Raw genomic sequence first — 15,950 nt, forward strand, 5'->3', positions numbered from 1 at the left:
ATTCCACATCTTCATCAACATTTGATGTTGTTAATCTTTTGAATTTTGATCATTCTAATATGTGTGATGCATTTATTGTGGTTATATATGTACTTTTCTAATGGCAAGTGATGTTGAGCATTGTGTCATGTCTTTAATAACCATTTATGTAATTTTTTTGTAGAAGGTATTCACAAAACAAACTTTTGAATTGTAAGAGTTCTTAATATATTCTGGATACAAGGTCTTTGTGAAATATATGTATTGCAAGTATTTTCTTCTAATTTTTGTCTTTCCTTTCTATTCTTAGTATTTTTGATGAGCAGGAGATTTTACTTGTGACAACGTTCAACTTATGAATTTTTCTTCGTTTCTATGGTTAGTGCATTTATGTTTATCTATACTCACCTTCATAAAGATTACAGATTTTTTGTTGTTTTCGTTTAGAAGGTTTATAGTTTAACTTTTACTTATAGGTCTATGATTTATCTTGAATTAATTTTTGTGTGTGAGTAGAGGATGAGGCTCTTTTTTTTCCTTGAGGGATATTCAGTTGTATCACCATTTGTTGATGAGATTTTTCTTTCCCCATTGAACTGCTTTGACACTTTTGTCAACATCAATTAATCATGTATGTGAGGGTCTATTTTCAGACTGTTGATTTTGTTCCAGTGATCTAATTGTATAACCTCATGTAAATACCATACTTCCTTGACTACTAAGGCTTTATAGTAGGTCTTGAAATCATGTAGTATAGTTCCACTAATTTGACTATAGAATTCTGGGTTGAATTTTTTTCTTTCAGTGTTTTAAAGTAGTAATTCTATTATTTTTTCCCCATTATATTTATGATGAGAAGTTGATCTCAATTCAAACACTCTTTGCTTTCTAAATAATGTGTCATGTTTTTCCTGGCTGATTTCAGGATTGTAATATTTAGATAGATCAATAGATAGAATATATGTGATATAAAAGTATATAAAAATATATTTTTCTCTTTAGTGTCCCAGTTACAGAGAAATGGATGAATGCAGTATATCTTTATTTTACAGGTGTTGACTTTCTGCATTGTTTGATAAAATCTTTCAGTAAAAATATAATCTTAAAGGGGACATTCAGAAAGCCTCAAACAAAACTACTGAAAATGTCTTGTAAGATTTTAGCTGTTGCTAAACTGGCTTCTATTGAAATTTCTAGCTTGTGTTTGTAGAAATTTTGAGGGCAATTTTTGAAAAAATCTTAAAATTTAGCTTCTTAAGTTATAGTCATAAATAAAATGGTATTTATATGAATCACTTACTATTAGTAAACTAGACCAGAAAATTAAATTCATAGAATTTTAATGATTTAGTGAAAATCAGATATTCTTGAAATTACATGATTTGTCTTGTTCTCCCACATCAAATGCCTTCATTTAGTGAACTGTTTAATGTTTGCAAATGAATGTATTTCCTAAATATGCATGAGAATATATTTACTCAAGTAATATATTTACACGGTGTATGTCATTTTTGTTATAACAGCATTAAAATGTATTTTTGGATTCCTTGCCATTTTTATAGGGAACAATTAATGACAAGGGCAAGGTTAAACGTTTTAAGACTTTCTTCCCAGCAGAGTATTGATTGGCTATGGACACTTGATATGAGTATTGTTTTTAGTTGCTCCCACAATGTTTCTCTTTAAAACTAAGCTTCAGCATCAGCATGATTTGTATAGCAACTTAAGGTCTGCATAAGAACTTAAGGGTGATTCACATAATAAATGCCCTTAAATTGTTCTTCAATATTTTCTCTCCAAGTGAAGTTATAGTTCTGGCTTTCAAATGAATTGAGTCACTGGCTGGATCTGGGTGGAATTTTACTTACTTCTCTGAGTTAGATCTGAGAAGCTTTGACGGGTCCCTTGGGAAATGAATGGGCAGCTTCTATTGTGTTGTAAATATGTCTTGCTAGCTAGATATTTGACGAGGGGCATTTATTACCTCTTGTGTTAACTAGGGAAAACTTTCTGAAAAGAAGCCAAACTGAGCACTCACAAACAGTTTCTTATACCAGTAGCCCTGTGAACTGTGTGATCAAGAAAGATTCACGGATAGCTAAACAACTTTGGCAAAAGTTCTCTTGAGAATATATTTTAAAAGATAACTTTATTCATTAGTGATATGTCTTCAATCTTGTAATTGTGGCCATTTCTCAGGGGTTACTGTAAATCATGAAGAATCCTTGACTAAAGGTGATATAAATTTTAATTTCACAGGCACACAAATAACTAAGATCTCCTAATTCTAGGTTACGTGAATAGCTGCACTAATTCTTGAACTTCATCTGAATGGATTTGAAAGGTATACTTTCTTAAGGCTTATTTGAGCTTTGGAATCCACACACTATATCACTGAATCTTTAACCCATGCAGAGGCCAATGTTCTGAGTGGATCAACAGATATTCTGGAAAATGCAATTCCAATATGAAACACTCGGTATGTTGACAAGAGTTTTATGCTCAGCTGTCGTGGATGAGTTGGTATTAAAACACAATCTTTTATTTCTATGACACACATTCATGTGTAATTTGAGCCTTTTCTTGGAAAATTATAAATGACAAATACGTTTCTATTGACATTTATGATTGCAGAGGAAGGAGGTCCTTTATAAACTCCTTTTTAATTGTTGATGGAGCTTTATTCTTGCCTTTATTTTATTTTTTCCAAAATAGACTTTTATTTTTTAGAATATTTTGAGGATCACAGAAAACTTGACCAGGAACTACAGTGAGTTCTCATATACCTCTTCACCTTTGCGAACTTTCAAAAAGGAAGTTTCTATTTTTAAATATTTTAAGATTTAAAGGAAGTTTGAAAATAGTACAAAAAGTTCTCACATACTTTTCACCTAGCTCCTCTTAATGATAATATCTTACAAAACCATAACTGTAGCATATTATTAAAACTAGGAAATTAATGTTGGTGCAATATTGTTAACTCAGGTTCAGAACTTATTTTACCAGATTTTACATGTACTCTTTTAAAAAGTGTTTAGTCCCATGTTTAGTTTATTGTATGTATAGATTTAAGTAATCTTCAACACAGTCAGAATATAGAACCATTTCATTACTCCCTACACACACATGCACACACACACACACACACACACACACACACACACACACAATCTCCCTCACATTACCCCTTAATAGTCCCACTGTTTTCCCAACCTTAATGGTTGGCAACTATTTATCTCTTTTCCATCACTATAGTTTTGTCACTTAGAGAATGCTTTACAAATGGAATCATGCAATATATAACTCTTTGAGACTTCTTGCATTCAATATAATATCTTTGAGATTTATACAAGTGTTGTGTATATCAGTTGTTTTTCATATTTATTACTGAGTAAGATTTTGTTTTATAGCAGTACCATAATTTATTTATTTATTTATTGAAGAACATTGGACTAATTGTTAGTTTTTTGGCTTAATGTTGCTATGAAAATTTATGTACAGTTTTTTGTGTTGATCTAAGTTTTTATTTCTTTAAGATAAATACCAAAAAGTATGATTGTTGGGTGGTATGGTAAGTGCATACTTTGTTTTTTAAGAAACTGCCAAACTATTTTCCAAGTTGGCTGCACCACTTATACTCTCAGCAGCAATGAGGGATGTAGTTTCTTGCCAGCATTTTTTAAAATTTAACTTTTTTTTTCATCATTTTTAATCTTAGCCATTCTAGCAGGTGTGTATTGGTATCTCCCTGGGGTTTTGGTCTGCACTTCCCTTATGGCTAATGATGTTGTATACATGTTCATGTACTGACTTTATCATCTGTACATCTTCCTTGTGGGTGGATCTGTTCTGGATCCTCTATCTGTTCTATTGACTTATGTGTCTCTGCCAACAATACACTGTCCTGATGGCTATAGTTTTACAAGTCCTAAAACCAGGTAATCTAATCCCTTAAAATTTATTCTTTTTAAATTATTTTTCTCTCATTTCCATATAAAATTTAGAATACCTTTGTATATATCTACAAAAATTTTTTCTGGAATTTGGATAGAATTGTATCAAACCTACACATCAATTTGGGAGGATTGAAATGTTTACTTTGTTGAGTCTCCCAGTTCATGAACCAATGTGTCTTTCCAAATGGATGTCAATCTTTGATTTCCTTGATTAGCATTTTATAGCTAATGACACATGCATTCTAACGTATAATCTAATACACAGTCTTCTTATAATTAGAATGGTGGTGGCTCTGCTGCTTCTATCCCAGTCTCAGGCTTAAATGCCTCTTCTTATGGTCACTCAGGGGACTCAAAGGCCCTTATACTCAAAGAGAAATTACAGATTCCTGCTGCTTTTCCCATCTTGGGGGAATTAACCTTTCTTAGGTTCAATCACTTCCCAGTGGGAACATGGTGCTATGTTCTCTCTCCTTTTGGCCTGCTCTGGCAGGATATCTCCTCTCTAAGCCATTAGAAGCCTTTACTGGTCTCTCTTGAGGTGAGAAAAACAGCTACCAATACCTGTTATGTTTTTCTTTCATCTTTCCTCTTAATAAAAATAAATGTTGACCATGTCCTGTGTGGTATAAGCGAGCTAGTGATTTTCCCCACAACGTATCCACAGGGCAGGGCTCTCCTCTATAAATAAAGATGCTTTCACCAGGATGGGGACTCTGAACAATGCCTGATGGTTCTTTTACGGTGTACTTCTTAGTAGATGCTTCTACAAATTCATCAATCAGTGCCTGGTTTTAAGTAAGGTAGGACAGAGACATAACTCCTATGCCTGAAAGCTGTCAGCCCAACAGTAGGCTTCTGTGCAGGCATCTTTAGATTTTGCTTTAAGATTAAAAACTATAAATCAGAATTTGAATTCTAGCAAGCAGACTCATCGACCCTAACCTCTTTACAATTCTAAAATAGCCAGTTCATAGATAGAGAACAGATTGACAGCTGTCAGAGGGGAGGGTATTGCAGGGCTGGGTGAAAAAGGTGAAGAGATTAAGCATAAAAACAAAAGATATCTCATAGACACAGACAATAGTATGGTGATTACCAGAGGGAAAGGATAATGAGGGGAGGTAGAAGACAGTATGGGGAGATAAATTATGATGGAGGGTGATGAACACCTAATACAATATACAGATGATAAGTATTTGAGAATTATATACCTGAAACCTATATAATTTTATTAACCAGTGTCACCCCAATAAACTCAATAAAAATAAATACATTAATTAAAACAGCCAGTTCAAGTAAATTCAAATTTCATAGTGAAAGTGTATTTAATTGCACAACAGTAGGGTTTTAGCACAAATATAATTCCTGCTATTGTTTTGTTAAGTTTTCATTTTCTTCAATGGAAAATAAAAATACTGATAGCATGGGGGAGATGGTAATTAATATCCAAAGAGTTAACAAATCCTTCATTTGAGTTATTTATTAATTGAAAAAATATTATGAATTATGAGAAACTAATGGCCACCCACCACAAATCCTTGTTCAATTTACTACGTAGTGAGTGACAAAATGTGCCCCCAAATTTATGATCTCCAAATTTTTATTGTAGTCCAGACCTCTATGTCTAATTCTAGACTCACATATACTGTTGTCAATCTTCATTCCCACTGTGTATCTTGAAAACATCTCAATTTGACATGCTCACAACTGAACTCCTCATCTTTCCCCACAAACCTATTCACTGAGAATAAAAGCCACAGTTCTTGCAATGGCCTGGAAAGCTTCCCCTGACATGGTCCATTACCTTTTGACCTCACTTCTAGCATTCCTCCACCTTCTTCACAATCCATGCCAGCTAAAGCTTCCTTTTTCTTTTTTATAGAATATTTAAAATACATTTCAGTCTGTGGTGTTTGCCATGGCTATTCCCTCAGACTGTATCTCTCCCTCCCTAACTTAATGTGATCCACTCCTTCATGAATTTCAAGTGTGCCCAAAAGTCTCTTTTACCCCTGAAGCCCACCATGAATACTCCACTTAAAATCACAACACTTCCCAACACACATGGCCTCCCCCCTTATCTTGCTCTGCTTTTTCTTTTTAAAAATATAACTTTCAGCCTTCCAGCATACCAAAAATTTTTATTTATTTATTATATTCTTATTTATTTTTTTGTTTTCTCTAAATTGTAAGGTCCATGCCAGCGGGGGTTTTTGTCTGTTTCGTTCACTGAAGTAATCCTGGCAGCCAGAAATTAACTCCCATGGAGTAGATGCTCAGTACATACTGATTGAGTGACCTTGGTAAGGTACCAGAGCTCAAAGCTTAATTTGCAAACTTTGAGTAGATTAAAGATGGAAAACATCACCATCATCATTGTCGTTGTGGTCATAGTGGTCTTGATGTTGTTATTATTAACCCCACTCTAAATCAATTACATTTAACCACTGAACTTCCTATGGTATATAATTTGAAAATTTTTAGAATTTCATTCAAATTGAAAATAAATAGGGTCCGAGGGGCTTTTTCTATAGTAAGATGTGTGAGTTTCATTGAGAGGACTTTGTGATTTTTGTTTTAATTTCTTGTCCTTAGTATTTTAAAACTGTATTTTCTAGGCCAGCTGGTATGGCTCAGTAGTTGAGCATCAACCTATGAACTAGGAGGTCATGGTTCAATTCCTGGTCAGGGCACATGCCTGAGTTTGGTGCTCAGTACCCAGTGGGGGTTGTACAGGAGGCAGCCAATCAATGATTCTCTCTTATCATTGATGTTTCTATCTCTCTCTACCTCTCTCTTCCTCTCTGAAATCAATTAAAACATATATTTTAAAAAAATTTAATGCATTTTTCTAGTTCATATCTATGTTTAGATAATTGACATTATTAAAGAAGTGACATATGGCGAGATGCTGCTATATCCACTTTTAAATCCTCCCTGACCATGGATGAGTCTGTTTAATTAAATAGACCTTGACTGATAAAGCCATTCCTGCCTCCTTAATAAGACCCTCTCAATTCTAATAAAACTTCCAATTACATTTTGTAAATTATTATTTTCCTAAATGTCTTATAAGAAGAGTGTTAAAGCTTATTTACTTTAATGTACTGTGGTGTTTCAGCATCTTTAGCAACATTTATTTAGCCGTAGCCAGAAATGTTTCCAGATAATATAAATTCTTCTGACAGAAAAAAATAGCTAATATTTCTAACCTTAACAAATTGACTCTTTAAAAAATAATTAGTGAATTGGGTCATCCATACTTCAGCTTCTTAGGGGTGTGTGTATGTGTGTGTGTGTGTGTGTGTGTGTGTGTGTGTGTTTAACTTAGAGATCTATTTTGCCATTAACTTCAAATCCTAGTGGATATTTATAAATACTACTATTTGGACACTTTGATCAGTCCTAGTGAATTCTCATTTTGTGTTTACATATAAGTGCTACCATAGGTATAAGAAAGTAAAAAATAATACATAAACTGAATAAACATAATTCTTTTTACATCAAAGTTAGTTTCCTTTTTCAGAAACTACAGTCAATACTTATAGTCAAAATCAATTAACTAAAATCCAATAAATTAATTAGAGCCTTCAATCTATTAAATTCATTTTTGATATGTTTTTATTGATTTCAGAGAGAGAAAAGAAGAGGAAGAGAGAGATTGAAACATCAATAATGAGAAAGAATCATTGCTTGGCTGCCTCTTGCACATCCACTGGGGATTGAGCCAAAACTCGGACAAGTGCCCTGACCGGGAATTGTACTATAATCTCCTGGTTCATAAGTGAATGCTCAACCACTGAGCAACACAAGCTGGGCTAACTTTATTTTTAATTCATCATAACTTTTAGAACAAAGAAGGAAGCATAGGATATTAATTTTTAAAAATCTTATTGCTTTTAAGTTTTCTGACATTACTTAACACTTATCCTCATCTCTCATATTTCTATTATAAAAGGTACTGTCATAAAGATTGAAATGATGTACTGTGGCTTGAGAAGTCAAAATTCAATTTAATTTTAAAATTCAATTAAGTTTACATTACTGTTTTTACTAAGATGTTAGCATAGATCTTTTAGAAAGATAGACTAATGTTAGTCCTAAGGAAATCAACAAAAACATATGTCCAGGACATTAAATTCCTAAACTTTCTTTTCTATTTAATTCAAAAATTCTAATCTGAACAATGTAAACTACAAGTAATAAGGTGAAATGATCTAAGAAAAGGAAATAATATTTGCTAAATACCCAAGAATTGGTAGTCATCACTCTAGGTATATTAAATATGCCTGGAACTTCATGTTCCTACCAATATATAATGTAAGCTCTTTGAAGTAAAGAATATGTATTTGGCAAAAAAATCTCATATCACAGGAAATTAATTATGATGAAAGTTGATTTCTTTGAAAGCCTCATTTTAAACTTCAAAGTTTCACTCTTTTGTTTCTACTAAAAATATTTTTCTAGGCAAAGGCAAAAAGATGTACCTAATCTATTTCATATTTGCCACAATGTGATGAAAACTGGAAAATTTGAATCATTGTCCATTGAACATTTGGAGGACCTGATGCTATTCCGATAAAAATGAGACCTTTTTTATTAAATAATTTTGATCAAAGAACCTTCAGATGTCAACTTGATTATTCAAAGAAATGTATAACCATGTCAAAATGTTTTGCTGACATAAGTTGTGTTTGTAGACCTTGGTATTACTATAGCAACATGACAGCTTATGCTCTTAACTGTGTAAGCATGTGATTGTGCTTTTGTTTTCATGGCTAACCCGAGTTAACATGCATAACTCTCTATAAAGTTCAGCCTTGGAGGGTGCAAAAGTTGGTGGTAGGGAATCATAACTTTAGATACCTCACTTTAAATACAAAGAAATGAACAACCACAGAAGGAGAGTGATTTGACTAGTCATTTTCAAGCCTAGAATATGACAAAAATCCTGAATCATAGAGAAAAGTGTATGTTATAAAATAATTCTGAATGTATAGAGTCACATCTATAAGACAGGTATTTCATGGGCAGAATTATGATATAGATCATGTTGCATATAAGCATGTGTTGTAAATGTGCATTTGTGTATTTTTTTATTTAATATATTTTTATTGATTTTTTTTACAGAGAGAAAGGGAGAGGGATAGAGAGTTAGAAACATTGATGAGAGAGAAACATTGATCAGCTGCCTCCTGCACACTCCCTGCTGGGGATGTTCCCACAACCAGGGTACATGCCCTTGACTGAAATCGAACCCGGGACCCTTCAGTCCGAAGGCCGACGCTCTATCCACTGAGCCAAACCGGTCAGGGCAATATGCATTTGTTTTTAAGCAATGCCAGGAAATGTGATGACCTGGTTATTCACAGGAAAGGTAGAATTCGGCTCTCAGGTTGCCAGTGCACTGTTAAATGCCACGGAAGTGGTAGTTTATCTGAAATGAAAAAGAAAAATACTTCTTTCCTGAATACATCCTATTGACTCATAAGCCATTCATACAAGCTCGTCTTGTTTCAGATTGGCTTCCCTGTATATCCTTCCTTTTTCTTTGACTTAAACTTTAAAGAGAGAGGGAAAGCTAGAAATGCCACACTTTTTAGATGTCTTAGATCAGGAGTATTCATGATCATTAAAGAATAAAGCTCATTCCCCCTACAGTCTGTACTCAGCGCTTTATCAGCAGGCACATGGCCTTTGATGCTTCCTTACTTTGATTGGCTGTTTTAATGTCAAGGACATTGTGAGGAGGTTGTTTTCACTCAGCTACAAGAACATTTTGGCCTGGCTCTAAACTCACTTTAACAAAAGAGTCATAATATACACTCAGCTCTAACTCATATTCTAGAGGACTTATTTCTTAAATTAGTTCTTAAATTAAACAAATGGTGAAATTTCTGACACCAACTCTCTTTGACAAATGACTTCGGTGCGGATCTATAGAGTATAAGATTCTTATTCCTTACAGTCCTAGGTTGCTAAAACAATGACAGGGTATCCCAGTTTTAGATAGTAGTATAAAGACACCTCTTCTCACATCTCCTTTCTGAATTCAGCCAAAAGCAAACAGAAGAATAGAATAGAATAGAATAGAATAGAATAGAATAGAATAGAATAGAAGAGAGTAGAATAGAATAGACAAAAGATTTCCTCATTAAACATATGAAGCACCCATAACCCCAAACCACACAAAAGAAAGTGGACAACTAAGTGGGTCAGAGTGAGGGAACATGCCACCTGCAATTGCAGATTTGCAGCAGAGGCTCTGACTTCATCAGGGGCCATGGAAAACCTGTGAGAATTTCCCTGGACCTTAGTAACATCTTAAAGGGGCAGAAGAGGTGAGGCTGCAAGAAAAGAAACAATGAAGACATGGCATCGTTTCAAGAAGACTGATGGTATGGCAAGAGAGTAGAGAAACAGTGGGTCTAGGTCTAGGCTGATCAAGGCTGGTCACTTGTGGGACTTGAATCTAAGCTAGGAAGACTACCTGCCCTGAGTAGAATTAAACTTCCTGGTGAAGAATGGTGATGAGAAAATGTCCAGAGACAACAGAGCAATGATCAAAGTCTAAACTACTAGTACCCATTTCTTCTCTCCTTCCTTCCTTCCTTCCTTCCTTCCTTCCTTCCTTCCTTCCTTCCTTCCTTCCTTCTTTCTTCCTTTCTTTTTCCCTCCCTCCCTCCCTCCCTCCCTCCCTCCCTCCCTACTTCCCTCCCTCCCCCCCTCCTTCCCTGCCTTCCTGCCTGCCTTGCTTCCTTCCTTCCTTCCTTCCTTCCTTCCTTCCTTCCTTCCTTCCTTCCTTCCCTCCTTCTTTCTTTTTTCCCTTTCTCCCTTCCTTCTTACCTTTCTTTTCTCCCTTCCTTCCTTCTTTCCTTCCTCCCTCTCTTTCTCCTCCACCCCTTCCTTCTCCTTCTTCTCTCTCTCTTTTCAAGCCCTTTGCCTTCCAGAAGCAGAAATAAATGTCCTGAGATGTGTTTCCATTTTTAAAGACATTATGGCCCTGAAATCAACTGATTTTTTTAAAAATGGGTTATAGGAGGTATAAATGGTGATGGACAGAGAGTTGACTTGGGGTGGCAAACACACAATTCAGTGTACAGATGATGTGCACCTGAAACCTGTAAAATTTTGTTAACTGGTGTCACTCCAATAAATTCAATAAAAAGGAAAAACACACACACACACACACAAAACGGGCTATCAAGGAACACTACTCGAGCATTCGTTTATTTTTAAAATTTTCCATTTAGTTAAACCCATAAAAGAAAAATCTTGGCACATGAAGGGTTACCAGCACCTTAAACTTAGAGACTTTCAGTTTTACTATGTATTTTTCTTCTCAGATTTGTCCATATCAAACACTGTACTGAGAAGGGAGAGGGAACTTGAGTGAGGAAGGAGAGGGTCTGCAGACAGACTTCAAATATCTAGTAATAAGTCCCGTTATGTAGAGATCTTGCATTAGGATAACTCTGTGCACAATTCCCAAAATGCCATCCTGTGTGTATACAATTCACGTTGTACTAGTAAATCTACACAGTTTTCTGTAAAAATTCATGGAAATGATATGGAAGCTTTTCTAAAGATCAGTCATTAAATAAATTCTGTCTACCAATCTTTTGTCCAATTTCTAATGAGTACCATTTCCTGAAGTTGTGTTTTATTATATTTTCTTCATAGACAGAATAGTGATTTAATGATTTTGCTAGCACCAACTTATAATAGACAATTTGCTACGAAAGGCACCACAGTTGTCTTTGGTTTTGATTTATGGCTAGGTCCAGCATTAATCTTTGGTTCAGAGCTTTACTGCATTTGAACTGAGCTGCAGCTCACCGCACTACAGCTCCATTCAAATACCTTGTTTTAAAAGGTTTCAGGTAATATGGGGTGGGGGTTGAGAATCACTGTATACATTTAGCAATGGCCCTTCTCCAAGTATATTGTGTGAAAACACACAGAAAACATGCCAAGAATCTTTACCACATCCTTCTATTTTCATTACAATGGCAAAAGTACATATTACAGATAAATTGTAAAGTATAAAAATATACACAACATTGAAATGCACATTTGAGGAAAGGAAGGGGATTCCCTGGGGGTAATACTGCTCAAAGGTGGGGAGGGGTCAGGGATGCCTGCTCTGTATCCTTTATTTGGTAATAAAATGGAGCTTTCACATTTTGAAGCAGCTGCTTCCTGCTGTCAAGATAAAATGATCACATCAAAATATCACTGCTGTCAAAATGTCATGCCAAAATGACCTAGTCAAGATGTCTTGCTGCATGTCACACTGTTCTGGTTTCAAGATTTCACTATTTCACCCTCAAATATCACCACACTCCTGATAAAAACAAAACTTGTCTCACATATACTACCTTGGTCTTTAGCATCCCTGGTCATCATTTCCACTGAAGTCACTCTCTGATCTCTAGAAAGTGTCCAAGTGTGGTTAACTTATTCTTATCAACCATAAAATAATTAGCAAAGATGTGCCAGACACTGTTTTAGGCATTTTACATGGACAAATTCATTTAATGCTATACAGTTCCTATGAGGAGGCACTATTTTTACTCCAATTGTAGATGGGAGGAAACTGAGGCAGAAAGAGTTTTGGGTGGTGTTTTTCCTTAAGATCACAGTTAATATGTAGTGAAACTGAGACTCACACTCATAACTCTGGCTTCAGAACCTGGCCTTTCGGGCACTGTTGAAGGTATACTGTACGGTACTGCACGATACTGTATGTACACTAAAGGACAGTATGAGTGATTCCTGTCCGATCCACACACTTGCTCACTTTTGCTCATTGACATTAGGTAAAGCTCTGGTGACAGTTATAGAGAGATATCAGGAATATAATCACACAGAGAAAAAATGGCCATTTGTGGACACAGAAAGAAGGTGGCCATCTGCAAGCCAAGGAGAGAGGCCTCAAGAGAAATCAAACCTGCCAAAACTTTGATCTTGGACTTTCAACTTCCCAAAATGTGAGAAAACAAATATCAATTGTTTAAGCCCCCCAGTCTGTGATATTTTGTTAGGGCAGCCCTCGCAGATAAATAAAATTGGTACACATATTGGGGGTATATAGATCCATTATAAATGCTTATAAAAATTTTAAAAAAATTTTCAGTTTCAGAGATGCAGCCCATAAAAATGAGTTTCTGATGAATAAGTGTAGTGCTTTTTGCCTGATGATTTTGATTGGCTGGTGTATGTGAGTGCAAGCATGTGTGTATTATCTGTATAAATTTCTAACAATAGCCATTATACTATTTCAGGGACTGGCTTCCAACATGTATAGTAGTAGACAAATATATTAGGTATGTAATATTAACATTTGTGAACAAAAATTTATAAGGTGTTTAAAATAAAACTTGTGTCCATTTCACTTGTGAATTTTTAAAAAAAAATATTTTTATTAATTTCAGAGAGGAAGGGAGTGGGAGAGATAGAAACATCAATGATGAGAGGGAATCATTGATTAGCTACCTTCTGCATGCCCCCTACTGAGGATCAAGCCTGCAACTTGACTCCGACCAGGAATCAAAACAAACCCTGACCCCCAGGTTCATAGGTTGATGTCAACCACTGAGCTACACTGGCCGGGCATCACTTGTGAATTTTGATAGTTGACTTAGCTAATGTGGTGATTAGACAGTTTATATCTGTGTTTTATTTTAACAAAAAAATATATACATGCAATAGTGAGTTGTGGCTTACTTTTTTTTTTCAGAGAAGCATCAATTGTAAATGCACTTAAATTGATATGACCTATAAAACATTCATTTGGTGACAATTAAATAATCTTCTTTTCCTACTAAAATAAGATTTCCGCCGAAACCGGTTTGGCTCAGTGGATAGAGCGTCGGACTTCGGACTGAAAGGTCCCAGGTTCGATTCCGGTCAAGGGCATGTACCTGGGTTGTGGGCACATCCCCAGTAGGAGATGTGCAGGAGGCAGCTGATCAATGTTTCTCTCTCATCGATGTTTCTAACTCTCTATCTCTCTCCCTTCCTCTCTGTAAAAAAATCAATAAAATATATTAAAAAAAAAATAAGATTTCCCAAAGTATATGTGACTTCTAGTCAATATACTTTTTTTTTTAAGAGAAGAAGGGAGAGGGAGAAGGGTAGATTAGAAACATCGATGAGAGAGAAACTTTGATCAGCTGCCCCCTACAAACCTCCTCCTAGGGATGTGCCCACAACCAAAATACATGCTCTTGACTGGACTCAAACCTGGGACCTTTCAGTCCACAGGCCTACACTCTATCCACTGAGACAAACCGGTCAGGGCCAATATACTTTTAGTTTGACTAGGATTCAATGTAAAATGCAAAGAAGAAAACCATTATATTTGGAAATTGTGTGTCTTATCACTAAACATGTTGGTAGTTAAATTAATGTCAAATCTTTATTTATTGAAAACTTAAAAATAACTTCTTTTAATATTTAAAAATTCTATACCTTGGAATAATAAAGACAATCATATATCTAATCATATCAATAGACCACTAAGTATTATATAGGCTATGGTACCTAAATTATAAACAAATGCTCTAAACTGAGACTTCTCTTATTAAAACTTCAGATGAAATCTGTTGTAAATAAAAGTCCTGGACTTGAGATTTCAAATTAACTAGGTATTTCTTTATTTCTCCATTACTGATAGTTTCATTTCTAACATAACAAAATTAGTAATAAAAATCTGATAAGAAAAAATTAGTATCGCTACTTTGGTGGAGAATTTAATAACATTTTAATAACTAGGAGTTTTTATACACTTTGACCCAGAAATTTCTATTTATCCTTGCATATACCCAAAATGTTTTTCAAGAAGTAAATCTACAAAAATGTACAATGCAATGTTATTTATTATGTTAAAAATTCTATTAATATGGGGCTAGAACAGTGATGGCGAACCTTTTGAGCTCGGCGTGTCAGCGTTTTGAAAAACCCTAACAACTCTGGTGCCGGGTCACATATAGAAATTTTTTGATATTTGCAACCATAGTAAAACAAAGACTTATATTTTTGATATTTATTTTATATATTTAAATGCCATTTAACAAAGAAAAATCAACGAAAAAAATGAGTTCACATGTCACCTCTGACACGTGTGTCATAGGTTCGCCATCACTGGACTAGAAGAATAAATTAGTGTGCAACCAAATGGCAGAATACTAGTAACTGTCAAAATTTAGGCATAAACAAATCAGAAATACTATGTCCCTGTTAAAAAATTAGGTGGTGTTTTGAAAATATTCCCAAGAGCAAGTGAAAAGAGCAAAGACAGCATTTTATTTTGTTTGCTTTTCCTCTACTTGATTGGGAGACTTTAATAGGAATTCCTTTAGAAGAGCAGGCTGAAGGCAGGAAGAAGGGAGGCTGCCTTTGTTTTGTGCCTGCCTTCCCATGTTTTAGAATTTCTAACTAAGCATATAAATTGTATAGAATTAGTAAGCTAAAAGCCACTGTGTATGTCTCCTTTCAGATAAATTTTTTTTCAAGAAAAAAACAAAACAAATAGCATAGAACTTAAATGTTCTCATACACAAATGATAAATATGTGAGGTGATGGTTATGTTAATTAACTTGACGGGGGGAAATCCTTTCACAATATTAATGTATATCAATGAACCACTTGAACTATATTCCAATTTTATTTGTCAATTATATCTGAATAAAGCTGAAAGAATAGAAGAAAAAATATTAGATAAGTTATTCTTTTGTTGTATTGTTTTATTGATTTCAGATAGGAGGGGAGAGGGAGAGAGAGATAGAAACATCAATGATGAGAGAATCATTGATGGGCTACCTCCAACATGCCCCACTCTGGGGATCGAGCCCACAACCCAGGTATGTGCCCTTATCTGGAATTGAACCTGAGACCCTTCAGTCTGCAGGCTGATGCTCTATCCACCGAGCAAAACTGGCTAGGGCTAGGTTATTTTTAACACATAGTTTACAAGTAAAAGATTTCTCCTATCTTATTCAAATCAT

This window comes from Myotis myotis, unplaced genomic scaffold (genome assembly GCF_014108235.1).
Source record: "Myotis myotis isolate mMyoMyo1 unplaced genomic scaffold, mMyoMyo1.p scaffold_m19_p_8, whole genome shotgun sequence".
Classification (NCBI taxonomy): domain Eukaryota; kingdom Metazoa; phylum Chordata; class Mammalia; order Chiroptera; family Vespertilionidae; genus Myotis; species Myotis myotis.